Here is a 15289-nt window from a genome sequence, read left to right as displayed (position 1 = left end):
ATTTTGATCTGCTCGACGCTCTTTCCTTTAATGTCGCACTACAAATGGAAACCTGTGCGCCCTGATCACCTCAGTTTCCCAGCTCCAATCCTTAAGCTCAGGGAAAGCCTCCTTAAAAAAATCCACAATAAATCTCCTTGTGTCTGATCCTTCCTTTGACTCAGCTATGCCCAAGATTGCGCAAATTATTCCTTCTAGAACTGTTTTCTAGGTCAGCAAGCTTCCAATCCACATCCATTTTAGACTTTTGAAGAATCTCTATAGCTAATTGCTGTTTCACCAGAGAGTCCTCGGCTGACGAGACCCGTACTTCCACCTCTACCACACGAGTAGAGATCTCTGCACAGGTCTTAATCAAGCACCGCACTGTGTTTTGGAGTTTTCTGACAGCCCCTAGTGTGCGCAATCCCTCTGCCTTAGTCTCTGCCCGATGGGCCATGATGCTTTTGTAAATTATACCTAAAGTTATAGTGTTTTCCTCAGGATCATCATCCAAATTAGGCTGAGCGAACGGCAAGCTTTGCTCGTGTAGAGGCCCATCCCCAGTTTCAATCAGCTTTCTCACAGTTTCATGGGATAAAGATTGCTCTAAATCATCACCTTCCTCTTCGTCTGGAGCATCCCCCCAGTCTCCTGCATTGCTAAAACTGTCATTATCCTCAACTTCGTCATTCTCTTTGCCGGAGGCCATTGATAGATCCGACATAGAATCAAACTTGCCTTCAGATCCAGCGTACTCCACATCACTACCTTTATCGGTGGCCCAAATAGCAGGAGCTGAGCTCAGCCCAGTCAGAGTACCGCTGGTGGCTATTGCGGTTTCTGCAACAGGGACTACTGGATCCCTAATCAATGAGACATTTATATTACATGGTAAACATGCTGAAGCAGCTTCATCCGAAACACCTCCTGCTCTAGAGTTAATTTCGTCGTTGACGGGCCACTTAGAATTACGGGAGTAGTCTGAGCGATAGTGGTCACTTCTATGCCAGTTATCCCTTTCTGCCCCTGTTTTTTAGTGAAAATTGCTGGGACAGTCTGAATTTTTATTGCTTTATCCTGCTTTTGATGTGCCACCTGTGTTCCATGAGCATTCACTGGCTCCTGCTGCACACTAGCTCTTCCTGGACGATTCGGGGGACCCACCGCTTTATAAGCTTTTTGAGGCGTTGTGCTTACATTAATATTAGAATTGCTTTTACTGCTCCCAGTGTCTCTGCTTCTGGGTGTCCCAGGGACCCCCTCACTTTCCGTTTCCTCACTGTGTCCTGGGGCTGTACTACCTCCCTCCGTCCTGGTACCTGCCGCTGTATTTTCCACTGCGCCCCCCATGGGCTCTTGCACCGCCTATGCCCTTTGGCACCATTTGTGTCAGGGAGCAAGTTTGACCGCTCCCGATGTAGCTCTGGCTCTGGCTCCCCTCTGGCTCCTCTCAGCTGTGATGCGCACCGCTCCTGATGTGCCTCCGGCTTCTCTCCGCTACACTCCACTCCACTGCGCACTGTACCGCGGTTCCCTGTGAGCAGGAGCCCTGCTCTGTGGCTGCTCAATCTACCGCAGGTGAAGAGACTGCTCCGGCTGCACCACTTACACAGCCTCTCCTTGACATCCGTGACCTCCATGACCTCAAACCGGCGGGGAACAATAGCAGACGCCGCTGCCTCCAAACTCAGGTATGGCACCGCTTCCTCGCCCAAGTTTCTCCACACGCTGGTCGGGGTTAGGGAGAGCCACAAAGGGCCGGGCACACACCACTTCACACGGCCACTACTGCGGCCGCCATCTTGCCCACACCCTTGATTTATTTTCCATGTATCAGAAACGACAGAGCCAGTTGGATGAACTGAAAGGTTCCAAGCAGGTCTGGATAGCAGAGTGAGAAAGGTGGGCCTTTTATTTAATTAATAACAAATATATCTCCCAGCGGTGACCACACAACAAATTACTTTGAAAATGTGATATGATAGTCTTGCGGAATTTGATACACTCAAAATATAACCATGACTGGTAGTCAAAACTATAGTAATCCAATAGTGATTATGTCAATTGCTGTGCTATTTGTGCTCAAGAAAAATCTCAACATACTAAACTTGTCGGGTTAATTAAACCATTTCCCTGCAAAACAGCCTTGGTCTCCATTGACTGCATAGTCAACTCCCTAGGTCAAGATGATTCACTACAAGTCTGGTTACAGTGGATTATTTTAGCAACTTAGTTCATTTTTTCCCTTGATAAAGTTGCCTTCTGCATCTGAACTAGCCAGGGTATTTCCTAAAAAGGTATTCAGGTTACATTTTCTTGCCGAGGTAATTATAACCGAGAGACAAACAATTTATGTCTGAATTTTAGATTGTTTTAACAACAAGATTGGGCTTGATTCATTACTCCTTTAACAGGTATTGCCCTCTCATTGATAGGAAGACCACAAGAGTCAATCCAGCTGTCAAACAATGCCCCAGAGGTAACCTGATGAAGCATCAAGATGAGTGGGCTCAAAAGCTGGCCACTTATATTAATTCACTTCATAGTACATGAGGGCTCCCTCCATTTGTTTGTTTTTGTGGCTCTCAACAAATATGCCCCAGTTACCAATATTACAACGAATTGATAAAAATGGCATCCAACACCTAGATAATACCGAAACAGATTACAAGAAATTTGCTAAATGACACTTTCCATAAGAGATTGCATAGAAAAAAGCTTACCAGAGTTATCCTCTCAACAATTCCTGGCTCCCACTCAAAGCATAGTCCCTGATTTTAGGTCCCATTGAGATGGGACAAAGCTTGAGCCCCTCAGCTATGAAATTAGATCTCCCTGATCAGCAGAAATCACACGTAGTAGTACATTAGAGTAAAGAAAGGAATAGCTTTGAATGCAACTTCTCAACCCCCAATAATTGTAGTTGTACTTAAGAACATAAAGTAGAGAAAATATTTAATTTTTGTAGAGTAAATGCACTCGCAATCATTTTCCCTGGTACCAAAATATGTCGTCTTTGGTGTGACGTAGGGCTGCATTGCAGCCAGCAGGGAAGGGGGTTAGGGTAGTGGGTTGTAATATGAGTGTAGGGGGGCGAAGCATGTACGTGGCGTGTGCAGTGAGGAATAGAGTTATTCATATTGTCCTCTAAATTATGAGACTCTAGCCTCAAGAAGAGTAATAGATTTGACAATAATGTGATAGGCAGTTTCTCAATTGCTATCCTTATTCTGAACCCTCGAGTAAGCCTTCTCTTCTTCCTCATGTGACGTTTCGTGAGTCAAGTGTATAAAGGAAATAACTTGATTATTTAAATTGAATTACATATAATATTAGGCCTCACAATCTCCTAACGCCTTTAGACTCTTGTTTGTGAATATTATGCATGCTTAACAGTTGTTTTATTTTGTGCTGGGGTCAGAGGATACCCTTTCTCATTGTCCACTAAGTAAATTATGGTGTACTGAGAAAGTTATGGACCGTACAACAAGGAATCCTGTACCGTGGTCTTTGTATGCCTTATTCACCCAAATTGTTTGATCACAATCTATGTCCTTCCTATGTCTTTTTACCTTTAAAAGCCATTATGTGATAGATGAGCCAGATGCCTGGCTCAGACTTAGCAAAGGTATCTTGGATCCTGGAGCCCATAAAGAGCAAATCCTTCAAATAACTTCTGTCTGCAATCACGTTTTCACCTCATGCACCACAAATTAAAGGCAAAGCATGACATTTGATGTAAAATGAGATAGAGAAATAGATACCCTAAATAGATAGTGGCTGAATTACACAATGAGAAATCAGAAAACCTGGGATTTAGAAAATTGTCTTATTTCACCTTGCTTCCTTTTTCTTCATTGTCACATATAGCAGCATCTTGAAATAAATGAGTTCAAGATGTGCATTCTGCATTCTACAAAAACATCTAATCTTTGATTTAATAGACTATATTGTTGCTCTATGTATAATAACAAGCATGGCCACTTAAAGAGTGCACCGAGCAACTGGCTTGCTTCTTGCTACAGTAATGACATTGTCAACAGAGATGGGGGAGGACATGAATGTTTGTGATTCATGTTCGAACAATATCCTTTCTAATAAATGCAATTCAATGAAATGACATAATCTGATTTACTAAGGTGAAACCCTTCCATGCAATAGAGAAATACAATTGTTAGAATTTTGAAGAGTTTATCATTTGCTTTTTGTTTCTCAAGGTCTGCAAACATGAAGGTGTTCTTATAGGTAAGAGGAGGAGGACAACTTCTATAGTCCCTTTCCTCCATTTCACATGTAAATAAATGCTTGCTTGTTTTGTCTATCATATTTCTGCATTTTAACCATCAGTTAAGTAAACAGCAAACCAGTAATTCTGTTCACCAGGGAGCCATATGAAAGGTTATGTGGGTTGCAAGTTGTTCCCAAGCCATAAAATAGTGTTCCAATTACTATTAGAGATCAACTACTGTAGCGTGGAATATCACTGGCATTTCTGAATTCTCCAGGGAGCCGGCCTCCTTTATTCGCTTGCTAAAACAGTATCATCTTAGGTACCCCTCAAATTCATATCCAGGATAGGACAGGTTGGTTTTTTGATGGGTGGAGCTGTAGGAAACTCTAAATTCAAGTTGCTGTGCATATACCATAACTAGTTACACAGAGAAAAGTGCAAGTTTCGATCATTGAAGGTGCGGAAGCAAGTAGGATGACGTACTAGTGTTCAGTACTGGGTTGGTCCACAGGAAGCTGGATCTAGTGACTTCCAGGCTAGATGGAGAAATAGTTCAGGGGCAATAAGAGTAGAGACAGGATAGAAAGTCTCACTTGTGTAAGCTGAATGCTTGGTAGCAGTGGTTGGAGAGTTTTGCTTGTCCTTCAATAAGCTTGTACACGCACTGCATCTCTGAAAGTTTGTTTTTAAGTCAAGCCTAGGCAGCACATGCGCTGTCTCTTCGAGACATGCTGTATTCACTCTGTGGGCTTACAGCCTGCCCATTGCCTTTTTATTCGTCTCTTCATTCGATTGTCATTCAAAAATGCTTGCTTGTTAGTGATTAATCCTTCCTCTTTGTCCCTCTGTTTTCTGTTGGTTTCCACCCACAGACCACCGCCCAATTACTGTTAGCATTATGCTTCTGTGTTTATGTGTTGATTTTTAGGACAATTTTTGCCTTTGATTCCTGCTTGTGTCATTATTTGTCTGTCTTCGGTGGTTCTGCTTCAGTGCCTGTCACTTAATCGTCCCACCCTGTTCAATACTGAGATGAAATGCCAGACGATTTAGATACAGTTTTTGAAATTGCCCCTTTAATTTTCTCTCACTTCAATATGTGATGATTTCCCCCAAACCCACCCACTGCTGCGTCCCTGCTTGTTGCTTTAGTGACCCTCGGTCACCAGACCTTCAGTAGCCCAATGTTACAGCACAGTTAAGGGCAAGGTGTGGTCAACTCCCTTCCCATTTTCTCTGATGCTTGTTTATATAATGTGAATTCAAGTGACCCGTAGTTACATTACACAATGTCAGATTAATGTTTGGGGCATTTCTATGAGCACAACTCGACTGACCTAAAGGTATTGAAGCGCTTTACACAAGTGCCAGTCACAATTTTCTAGTGATGCAGACGCACCAGAATGTTATAGTTCTGTTGACTTGCATCGAGGCACTTCTATTTTTGTCTGTGCATTTGAAAAGCCTTGGAATGGGTCCATCAATGTTTTCAGAGGCAAGCATGTATTCCTGAATCACACTGCATGAACTAGTTTGTAGTAATTGAATAGCTCTTCAATCCCTGGTGGCAAAGCACCCAGGATAATGTGCTTCATGGCTAAAGACTTATAAGGTCTGAAAGGCGAGGCCTACTGGCTATGCCAATGCTTTTTTCTCTTTGTTGTTATTTATGCATTTAGGGCCAGATGTAGGTAGGCATTTACCGGTCGGTAACGGCCGAATTCGGCCGTTACCGACCGGTAAATGCAATTTGAGATGTAGGGCCCTGTATTTTACAGAATCGGTAAATTTACCGATCGGTAAATTTACCGATTCTGTAAAATACCGAATCGGTATTTTTACCGATTCGGTAAAATTGATATGTAGGTGGGACTCTTCTGAGTCCCACAACCCTTACCGAATCGGTATTTTACCATCAAATATATTTGATGGTAAAATACCGATTCCGGTGTGCATGCACATGTGTTGCTGCACACCTGTGCCATATGACAAGCAGACCTGCCCTTAGGGCAGGTATGCCTGCCACATGGCCCCCGAAACTTTTTTGGGGGTGCTAGAGGGTGTCAAAGTGACACCCCCTGCACCCTTGTCAAAATCGGTATTTACCGATTCGGTAAATACCGACCGGTAATGCCCCATTCATTCCTATGGGCTTCAAAGCCCATAGGAATGAATGGGGCATTACCGGTCGGTATTTACCGAATCGGTAAATACAGATATTTACCGATTCGGTAAAAGGAACATCTGGATGTTCCTACATGTCCACCCCTTAGATTTACCGATTTTTAATTACCGAATCGGTAAAATTCGGTAATTAAAAATCGGTAAATCTAATTTACCTACATCGGGCCCTTAGTTCTTTGTGACTAATACCTTTCCTTCTTTTCCTTCAAGCCTCCAGATTTGTGTTACCATGTTATTGAAGATATTGGATTCTCATCTCCGTTGAAATGGTAACCAAGCAGCAGGACTTCATTTCAGAGTTTCTAAATGCAGTCCACCTTCATGCTGTTTGCTTCTCTGGATGATTCCAGGTAGCTGGGGGACTCGCTGTAGAAATGCACACATTAATGACAAGTTAGTTTGTATATTCATGATTATTCATAGATCTACCAGTGTGTTCCCATTCTTGCCTATTATTTACCTCTTCTCCCTCTTCCCACAGTCTACATGTGCCCGATTCTCATGACATCCACTCTAATCCTCCTGGTATTCAGAACCTCCTGAAGGGTTGCCTGAAAAAAAAAAGAAATTCTCCTTTCCTGCGCCTTTTTTCCTCTAAGGGTATCCCATTGTCTTGAGTCACCAAGCATAGGGGCATATTACCAAGCAATAGTGATAATTATCGCTATTGCTTGGTTAGAGACTAAAATTTACCGCAGAACTGCGGTGATTTTTACCGCAAATAAACCTTGGTATTACCAAGGTTTATCGCAAATGCGATAAAAATCGTCGCAATGCATGAATATCGCTGAAAAGTCAGCGATATTCATGCATTACCGAGCTAATGCTCTTAGCCATGTTATCCACCTCCCATTGGATAACATGGCTAAGAACGGCTCAGGGCAGGTGTTAGCTTTTGGAGATATTCGCGCTCAGCGCAAATATCTCCAAAAGTTGGTAATAGGAGATAGCGATGTTATCGACTGTTTTCAGTCCCTAACATCTTGGCACGCCCACTTTGCATGTCATTAGTGATAAATATCACTGACATGCAAAGTGGGGCTCAAGATGGTCGCTATCTCCTACTAGCTGTCGCTAACTGGTGTTAGCGACAGCTAGGTAATAAGGAGATCATTTTATCTCCGCTTTCTTGGCTTTTAAAGCCAAAAAAGCGGAGATAAACCCCCTTGATAATATGCCCCATAGAGTGTTACCATCACAAATAGAGAGCGGAATTATTCTCTGCATCTAGTGCTACTTCCAGACCTGTTTGGGATTCTAACAGTCACATCTTGTCTCTGAGGATGCGTCCCCTAGATGTATCTGCTGTACTTCTCTTTGGTGTTTCCCCCCCTGCCCATGAGGGGATTGGGGGTGGAGGGGAGACAGTAGCCGTGCCTGCCATTCTCTTCACTGTCAATATTGTATCCTTGATCACTGGCAGTTTTTGTATACTTCTTCCGCAGGCATCAGGTAGCTATTCTGCTGAATATACTTTAGCATTACTCTGTTATACCATGCGAACTTCTTAGTGCCTCTACGTTGACCGGAATCCTGCTATGTGCAGCAAAGTGGTGGGAGTCGGATAGCTTCAACGGGAGCCGGCTGAATTTAACCCCCCAAAGACTTCTCTCTCATCTTACTGCCTATCAAAGTATTGCCTCCCATCTTACCATCTAAATTGTAATTATTAGTCAATGTACAAGTTACTGTCCTTGTATGACTTCACTTGCTTTTTTACAGCACATCTCTGCCTTCTTAGTTGCAGCATCGTATAATGTTTCAAACTGATGCCATGTTCACACAGTGACAGAGCTAGCGAAGTTTTAAACAATGTTACAAAGAGGCAGAAAAAGTGTTTTGTTGCCACTCAGAGACATTGCTTGGTGTTGCTGTCGCTAGCTGTAGGACATCAGCCGATAGTCCTGTGTTTATGCATATTTGTTTGTCTAGCTTGCGTGGTGGAACCTAATAGCTTCTCAATGCTATTATACATAGAAGATCAGTAAAGTCATAGATTTTATTTTGGTGGATGGTGAAGTAGAAGCCAGAAAGGGACAGCTAGGTCAGCCCTTCCATGAAATATATCTTCCAGTGATTGACTGTATGTAAAACAATATCTCACACAGGATATAGGTAAGTATAGGTTATGGCTAACACCAGTATGTCTATTAAAAATATTAAAATCTAGAGAAGCAAAAAAAAGGATTCTTTTTAATGAGTCCATCAACAAAGTTCACTGTTGACATTTATTAACCATAGTCTTAGCTACTCCAAAACCATTTGTTCCCTAGCCATCTTGGTATCCCTGCCTTCCTGCCTGGTAATGGGTAGGGAGTGCGCTATCTGCTATAACCAGCTCCGATACATTTCTTCTGCCAACCTTTACCCCATCACATTAACCTTGTCTTAACTAAAATATCTGTATTCAAACTAAACATAACCTGCATGATCCCTTACTCGTTCTGTGAAAATCACAGCACCTTCCATTATACACCTTCTCACTAGTGGTGGCTACTATATACCGAGGGTGGTGGGGCATGTGAGGGGTGCCAAAGGAAATGAAAAACATATAGCACTTACCTTGAGGCGCAACGCGACGTCCTCCTCCACCGTAGTCCCTCTTTCCAGGCAGGCTCCGGGACCAAGGAAACTGCATCAACCTGTCCTGGCACTGTTCTTACCAGCATGAGAGCAGCGCCAGGATTGGTTGGAGCGGCCTCACTCAGTACTCTCATGAGCAATGGAGGCTTGCGCTTTCTTTAACCCAGCTGTCTAAGACAGCGAGGTTAGAGAATTTTAAAATGTGCATGTCTGGCTGGCGGCCCCAGGTCTGTCGGACAAAGGGACTCCAAATCACTTACGCATTTTAAAGTGCACAGCTCCCTGCTGCTACCAGTCGGTGGCACTGCCCCCACCCGATCCTGTCACTCAGTTCAGAATGTGCCGGTTGCTGAAAAATAAAATTGTAACAAATAAACTTTACTGACATTTTATTTTTCAGCTCTGGCCTGCGGGGCAGCGCTCCTCCGCTCAAACGGGCGAGCCACCCCTGCTTCTTACAACAACCATAAACCTATCCCAAAACTCACCATTACCTAACCACCTTTTGCCAAACACACGCCAAATAAAGTTGAACTACTAATAGGATACAGGTTGCGGGGCTGGTAGGGGTAGAGCCACTGAAATTTTGCAGCAACGACATTCAAATTGTGTCAGAGTTGTTTAAATTATACACCAATAAAAGGGTAATTATGCAGCAGAATGCAGCACATTCTGTTGCAATATAATTACACTGTTTTGCCATTTTAACACACTTGCTCTCTGGGCAAAGGTTTCACCAATTTAACACATAAATACAACAATTGTCCATTCAAACATTAGGCTTTGCAAAGTCCTTTCTCTGCTCAGCAGCATGCACAGTGCTGTTTTCATAACCTTTCAGCTGATCGAGCTAGATCTTGGATTAGGTCAAGTGCAGCAAATGCAATTTACTATACTGAAAATGTTGCTGCAGATGAGTCTTATAATTCCAGTGGATCTGGGTAAGAGTGTCATGAATAAGCAGCATTATATGGCTGTGTAAATACATGTGCATATTGCTATGGGTATTACTAGTTAGTGCTTTTTTTCTTCTCACCTAAGGACATAACATCATACGGAGCCCATCTGAGCACACGCACGATTGGTATGTGTGCTGAGGGAAAATTAAAAAAACAACAGAAAAGGAGAGCCGGAGGTAAGGGATACATGATCTCCAGAGCCACACATAGAACCCTAATCCGTCAAACAACGTGTTGGGGAAGGTAATCAGTGGCTAATTTGTAAAGAATTAAGTATATGGCCCTTCTCGGAAGGTCACTGCAGCCTGCACCACGCACTGCCCCTGCCAGCGCTGCTAATGACAGTACCAACATAACACCTAACCATCACACTCCTACAAGTGTACAATTCAGACTATTTCAGGGCACACAGAGCTGTAATAATGGCATGAGATGCTGGAAATAATTATTTTCAATGCCTTCAACTTAATAAACATGGTTTTTGTGCATATCTCGGACTGTGCTACCATGTGGTGGACTTTCACTAGAGCCAGTGCTGACAATTAAGCATGGGTTACGAGCACCGGAAACTACCGGCTCAAATTAAGCACTGCGTAATATAATATTTTGGATTTAGAGAAAGGGTCGGTGTGTTATGTTTTAGGATGTTTTTTGTTGATGGACTTAAATATATACTTGTCTTATGCATAATGGCCTTTTCCTTTACATGTGGTTTAGTGATTTACGTGAAGGTATTGGTTGTAAAGCAATAGCTTTCAAGTCAACCTAGGGAAAGGAAGTTCCCCATGGCCCATCACAAAAGAATAAACATATTCCATAGTTCTCTATACATGAGCTCCCTTCCCAGGACATCCCAAAGGCAGGGCTCAACCCTACTTGTAGCCAATATGGGAAACCTTACCACCACTCCATCTTTGATCTTGTCCTGCAATTTGACTGAGCTGTGCATTGAGTGCTGTGCAGGAAGCCCCAAGCTTGTACCAGCTCATTGGAGTGACCCCATATACCAGAGGGGGCCACGGTAGAAGTGACTGTGCCGACAAAAACCCAAGACTTTTATAAGCCTTAGCAGCAACCTTGTATGATAGAAGTCTACACCTTCCCTGCAAGTATTGCTGCAACCCTATAAGCCAGGAGAGGCTGTCGATACTGAGTTTTGCTAAGTAATGGCCATCACCCTGGGAAAATGAAACTGCAACCTGAGGGTCAAAGTTATGCATCAAGATCTGCCCCATCACCGACCCTATGGAGTCTTGAGGACACCAAGAGGATTTTGCTCAATCGCTGAGATATATTTGAGGGCATGAAGATCAACTCCCTGCCACCTGTCTGGGGAAAACTGAACTTACAGCACTGACAGAAGCTGGGAGCACCTCCAATCTCTGTTGAGACTGGTAGGAAAGCTTGGGAGAGGGACTGCACCGCCAGGTGTCGGGTGCTGCTGCGTATACCGGGAACAGCCCGACTCCAATTAACAGGACCAGAGCTTGCAAGACATATAAGGAAATTATGTGTGTGGTTCTTTGGTATAGAATGGGGTACAAATAAAAAGTACTTGTGTGGGCGGTATCATTCCTAATGAGGGGTGGGTGGTTTGAAGTGCATCCGGAGGCAAGTGGATATGCACAACCCACCCTTACGACCTCTGCAGGAGACCCATCTTGCAGCTTCCAAAAGGGAAGTGTTAAGAAAAGGTGGCAGGGGTATCTATATGCCACCTCCTATTTTGCATTTGCAAGAGGAGTTTTAATATGGATTCACCCTGGGGTACCTCCCCAGAAAACAAATTCATTGATTGACCCTGGAGAAAGGAATGTAGTGGTATTGGGATGTTTGGTTGGTTGGAACTTGACCATTGTGGGGGTCTGTGCTCCAAATACAGATCAGGGCAGGTTTCCTCTGGAATTAACTAGGAAATTGACACCATATATGAGTCACAACCACTCATATGGTAGGGGGTCCCTGAGGCTAATAATAGGCAGAGAGGACAGCGGAAAAAAACAAGAGGAAATCAAACAGACAAACCCTCTGCCTGAAAAACTTTTCTAAGGAGTTTTGAAAGTCACAAATATACTATATCAGTCCTAAAATGCTATCCTTCCCAATTATAATGCAGAGTACATTATCAAAATTGTAACAAGACATAATAAGAATAAATATCAGAAACAATTAGGAGCATCTTGAATCGCACACACACAATCTTTCAAATCAAACTAACAAGTCACATATCCACACATACTCGTACATCCCAACAGACATCACAATTAATTAAATATCAATGTACATTCTTGGGCAGTAACCAAAATACTCCCGCAGTTAAGTAGAAGACACATAGACCTAAATAATACAAGGCAAGTAGGTTATATAACCTGTACATCAGTGAATCACTTCCTCAAACAAACAATAATGCAGTTCATAATCCAGTTTCTTCTGAGGAGTTGCGGTAGAAACAACAGAGACCACAAATATCTCCAGCGCCAATGCGCATTATGGTGTGTAGCCTGAATGTGGGTCACAACTTCTCCAGGGTGAGCTGGTCAAGTGCGAAACCCAAGATAAGATGCACCTGGACTCAGATAACCAGAAAAAGCCAGGATTACGACAACCAGCAAGGCAATGGAAAATAGGCTCAATACTGGGGACCCTGTAGGTAGATGGACAGTTGTGTATTCATTTTTGAAAAATGGCCAAGATTCAAGAAATGGAATGCAACGATGCCCGAGGGAGAACCATGGATACTTTTATGCTATAGGGGGATCGTCAGGCACAGAATTGGTTTTCAAATATAGATAAACCACTAGATCTGATATGTATACAACAGACAGAGAGAATAGACCATCCGACGACTGGGTCACCCAGGGCAAAGCCTACGACTTATCCGAGCATCTGATATATTTATGACTCACAACATACTTGTGGAACCCAGCTCAGAATAGATACACTCTTCAGTGCACCGTGTTGCTAGGCAACTTCGAAACTGGAAACAGAGGTGTGGGTTAGTGGATCCGTGGAGACATCTGCACCATAATGCTAGGGAATACTCATACTTTTCATGGCTTCATGAACTTTATGTACGATTGGATACTTTTTTGTTTCCCTCTGGAATAGATCATGAGGTTTGAAATTTGCAGTGTATATGCAGGATAGTCTCTGATCATAATCCAGTTCTACTTGCGACAGGAAAAAATCGAAGAACCTGTGTTTTGTAATGTCAGTAGGGAGACAGTAGAAAAATATTTTCAGGACAATGAGACTTCAACTATGTCTCCTTTGATGGAGTGGAATGCATTCAAGGCTGCTATTCGGGGATTTTGTATAGTGAAAATAGAGGTGGGAAGGCGTACTTTAGTGAAAGAAATTGAGAAACATGAAAAGGTGCTGCATGAATTTAAGCTGGCAAGGCCAGAAAACAATGGTCTGAAACAACAGATTTTAGATGTCATTGAGCAGGTAACAGTAGATATAGAAAAAGTGCACTGTTTTGACTATAGAGAGTATATGGCCAGGGTGCTTGTGAGCATGATCAGGCAGGCACACTGTTGACCTGGCTTACAAATCCTAAGAGTAGAAGCACAATCAAGGTGGATTCTGAGGATAGTACATTCCTCTATACACAGGAGTTCATTAATAGCAGATTTAGAGAATATTATGCAGCGTTAAATGTCCCCCTTCCTGAGATACAACCCCAGATTATATCTGAGTTCCTAAACAGGGTGGAGTTGCCAAAAAGAAATGTGGAGGAAGTGAGAGACCTGTGTGGAGATTTACCACTCAAGAAGTGAAGGCTTCTATAAAGTGTATGATTAGAGGGAAGGTCCCTGGGTCGGTCGAATGGATTCCCAGTGGAATTATGTGCTGCTTATATGGAGGTGTTGGCACAAAAATTGGTCACTTTCTAATTGTCTGGTCATCAGGCGGGACGTTTGCAACCAACAACTGCGGAGCCATTAGTAATCATGTGTTAAAACTAGAAAGGTCTCTGGAGGATGTTTAGGCTTATCATCTGCTTTCCATGATAAATTTGGATTTTAAAAGACTTAGCAGAGTCTTGGTAATGCAATTGTTACCATTAATGCCCAAATTAATACAGAAAGACCCATCTGTGTTCATCCCGGGGTGAAATACAGCTCACAATATCAGGAGGGTTCTGGAGATTATTGAATCAGAATTCAAAGAGACAAAAAAGCAGTGATTACCGCTATAGATATTGAAAACGCTTTTGATAGTCTTTGTTGCATTTGCCTTTATAGGCTGCTCAATACAATGGAATTGGATAATGGGTTTGTCCAATGGGAGAAGCTCTTGTGTGCGGTTCCTACTGCCTGTGTTTGAATGGAGAGGCATGTCTTTGAAAGGTATGTGGTGGGAAGGGGTGGCACAGCAAGCCTTACCCCTTCACCATTATTGTTTGCAATTGCCGTCAAACCACTCACTAGTTGGATGAGGACCGGTGAGGTTTACAAGGGACTGGATGAACATGATGTCCAGAATTATTGAGCATCATATGCTGATGATATGTTGTTATTCCTTAGAGATGCAAATGTAGATTTACCTCATGCAATTATCCTCTTAGATAATTTTGGACATGCTTCAGGTTTATGCATAAACTGGAATAAATATTATCTGTTACCGTTATTGAAGGATGTGCCACAACCTTACTTAGGAGGGAAATTGCCTAAGGTATCTGGAGGAATGCTTATACCATGCAGCCATTGATTTATAGAAGGGTAATATTGGCATGGCTATCGGAGGCCTACAAGCATCTGCAGAGTTCTGGAAGATAGTGCCACTTTTAGTGGCAGGACAAGTAGCGGTAGCAAAATCTGTGGTATTGCCCTGATTGCTTTACTTTTTCACAGCACTGCCTATGGTGATACCCTGTAGGGTCTTAAGGGAACTAAATGTGTTGTTGAATAGCCTTATATGGGGAACGGGCAGACGCAGAGTGACCTTGTCTAAATTGCAATGACCAGCATCAAAGGGCGGAATAGCTGTGCCAGAATTTGTAGCCTACAAATTAGTGGCACAGTTGCAGTGGTTTGTACAGTGGATTTACTTACGTAGATTTCTAGAGGAAGCAAATTTGGAGATGATACCAGATTTAGATGTGTTATATAGAATCCTCTTAGTTCCTGGGAGACATATACGGTGAACACGCACACTGTCGAGAATTGTACAACACTGTTAGTGCTGTGTGCTCCAGCAAACTCATGCTCAGGTGGGTCTTGCCCCGGATATCCCATTGAGAAGTCTGGAGCAAATGAACCCGGGCAGAAGATTGAAAGGTTTACCCTGGAAAAATACTAACTATTAAAAAGAAAGAACTTAAGACCTCCTCCTTGTTATGTAG

This window comes from Lissotriton vulgaris, chromosome 1_1 (assembly GCF_964263255.1).
Source record: "Lissotriton vulgaris chromosome 1_1, aLisVul1.2, whole genome shotgun sequence".
Classification (NCBI taxonomy): Eukaryota; Metazoa; Chordata; class Amphibia; order Caudata; family Salamandridae; genus Lissotriton; species Lissotriton vulgaris.
This window is presented reverse-complemented; position numbering follows the sequence as displayed.